The following is a 2,358-nucleotide window of genomic DNA, read 5'->3' on the forward strand; positions in this document are numbered from 1 at the left end:
TTGTTGTTTGGCGGGTCCGGGCAGGGGATTCAAACTCGCCACCTTAGGTGTACGTGGCTGGCCCCTTAGCCAGTTGAGCTATAGGCGCCGAGCCGAGGGGCAGGAATTTCTATATCAGCAGGGAAGGGACACTGGGAATGGGCAGGCCCCTGACCTGGCTCTGTTCTGACTAGCTGTGTGATGTTTGGCCAGGGCCTTCACCTCTTTAGGTCTGTATAAAGGTGTGTGTGAGACCTCTCCTACCTTGGCAGGACTTGGAATCCCTTGGGAAGGCCTATCCCGTGCCTACTGACCCACCATCGCAGGAGTCCCCATCTCACTATCAATGGTGACCCATGGGAACCAATAGGGCCACATTTTCCTATTTGCTGCTTTGACTGAGTCCTGGTTCAGACAAAGGTAACAGAGGAATTATTTCTCAAGGGACTTGAGAGTTCATAGGTGTGACCCAAGAGCCTCTTGGTGGTCTGTAAGCCTTCCCGTGTCCTGAGATGGCATCATAAGAGCTGCTATGGACAGTTGTGCGGGTTGGGAAGTGGACAAGAGTACTACAGGCCGAGTCCAGTCTGTTGATATACAATTGCTCATGGATTTTTTTTTTTTTGGAGACAGAGCCTCAAGCTGTCACCCTGGGTAGAGTGCTGTGACATCACAGTTCACAACAACCTCCAACTCTTGGGCTTAAGTGAGTCTCTTGCCTCAGCCTCCAAGTAGCTGGGACTACACATGCCCACCACAATGCCCGGCTATTTTTTGGTTGTAGTTGTCATTGTTGTTTGGTGGGCCCGGGCTGGGTTTGAACCTGCCGGCTCCTGTGTATATGACTGGCACCCTAGCCACTGAGCTACGGGCACCGAGCCATGAACCTACTTTTCTGTGCTCTGTCAGGTGAAGTGGAGGATGTGGCTTCACTGACACATGATCCCCCAGGGTGACAGTGGGCAAGGCCTGAGCAGGAACTACCCCTGAGATGGATGGGGCAGACCCCCCCAGGGAGCCCCCTAGTCTCCTGCCATCCCCTCTACTTCTGGGCGCTCCCAACCATGTGCCCTTATTGGTCCCCATTTATCATTACCCTCCTCTTTTTTTTTTAGTTTTTGGCCAGGGCTGGGTTTGAACTCACCACCTCCAGCATATGGGGCCGGTGCCTACTCCTTTGAGCCACAGGCACCGCCCTGTGTTCTAATATAGTAAAGATATTTTTCTGTGAGCCCAAGTCTCCATCAAAAGTTGAGGGAAGACAGAACATGACGGGCACATTTTCTCGCGTGCCCTCATCCTATTACTACCTGCTGAACTTCCCAGAGACGTGGGTTTGCAGTTCCCACAGGGTTCTCTGCTCTCTTTGCACAGAGCTGCAAATTCCATTTCTCCCTTTTGCAGTGAGCTCTTCCTGCTCTGCCCCATTCCCACCCCCAGGAAGGAGCTTGCTGCTGCAGACCCGTCCCAGCCCCCAACCCTTCCCCACACAACACCCACTCACAGAGGCTTTGATGCAAAAAGATTTGTCCCTTTTTTCATCCCATTCTTAGGTAAGATTGAAACTTGCTCTGCAGGCTCAGGATGAGGATGGGAGTGGAAGAGACCTGTTTTTTCCTGCTTCAGTCCAGAGCAGTTCCCCAGGGATCCCAGGGGTTTCGGTTTATTTTTCTCTTTTGGTCATAGAGCTAAACTTTAGCTGAAGCAATTCCCACGATTAATACAGAGTTTGGATGGGGCCAGTGTTGTGTAGTATTACTTAGGTGATAATAATACAGAAATCATCCATTCAATGTTTACCATGTGTCAGGCAGTCTGCCAAAATTAAATACAATGATCCTCATCTTACCGATGATGAAAGGGAGGCTGTCCAAGTACATGTGACTTGCTCAAGGTCACATAGCTTACAAGCAGTAGAGCTGGGATGGGACTCAAGGTCTTTTCCCAGGACTCCAGAACCTTAAGCACTGTTTTAGAAAGTGTGAGCTCTTGAGGGTGGTAGCTCATGCCTATAATCCTAGGCACTCTGGGAGGTAGCGGCGGGAGGATCCTTTGAACTCAAGAACCTGGACCTGGACCTGCCTAAGCAAGGGACTTTGTCTGTATTAAAAACAGAAAAATTAACTGCATGTGGTGGCGCCTCTAGACCCAGCTTACTCAGGAGGCCAAGGCAAGAGGATCACTTGAACCCAGGAGTTGGAGGTTGCTGGGGGCTAGGCTGATGCCATGGCACTCTAATCTGGGCAACAGAGACAGACTCTGTCTCAAATAAATAAATAAATAATAAAAAAATAAAAAAGGCTCGGCGCCTGTAGCTCAGTGAGTAGGGTGCCAGCCACATACACAGAAAGTGGGGGGTTCGAGCCCGGTCCAGGCCAG

Source organism: Otolemur garnettii, unplaced genomic scaffold, assembly GCF_000181295.1.
Source record: "Otolemur garnettii isolate 467f Iridium unplaced genomic scaffold, OtoGar3 scaffold00058, whole genome shotgun sequence".
NCBI classification, from domain to species: domain Eukaryota; kingdom Metazoa; phylum Chordata; class Mammalia; order Primates; family Galagidae; genus Otolemur; species Otolemur garnettii.